The sequence below is a fragment of the Brassica oleracea genome, chromosome C9, assembly GCF_000695525.1.
Source record: "Brassica oleracea var. oleracea cultivar TO1000 chromosome C9, BOL, whole genome shotgun sequence".
Lineage (NCBI taxonomy): Eukaryota > Viridiplantae > Streptophyta > Magnoliopsida > Brassicales > Brassicaceae > Brassica > Brassica oleracea.
The window spans coordinates 20003027-20003481 of record NC_027756.1 but is presented as its reverse complement, the minus strand read 5'-3'; positions in this window follow the sequence as shown (position 1 = coordinate 20003481).

Genomic DNA, 455 nt, shown 5'->3' with positions numbered 1-455 from the left:
GGCGAGATCCCTAGTTCTAACAACCTAAGACTGCAAAACCTAGTTGAATCGCAGATCGAAATAACAAAACGGAAATATGCCAAAATCGCTCTAAGTGCTAAGTTTGCTCCGAAAAAAGTCTCCCTCCATGCCTCTCGCCTAGGACTCCTTATATACTGGCTCCTAGGTCGGTTTACGCTTTTCCTCTTCTGCCCTTAAGCCGTCATAGCATAAAAANNNNGCATAAAAATGGAGATATTCCATTTTTTCCGATCTTCGTAATTATCTTCAAAATTTCGTATTTATCCGCGAAAACTTGACATTTATCTTTCCTTGCGAACGAAGCGCAAACCGTCATGCGGCTTACGGGCTGTTTGTTAAGAAATCATAAGTTGGGCCTCGAGTCATGTCTTAGGTCCCTTTGGGCCGTCTTCTGACTCGAAGCGTTTATTACAGCTTCTTTCGATAAAGAATGA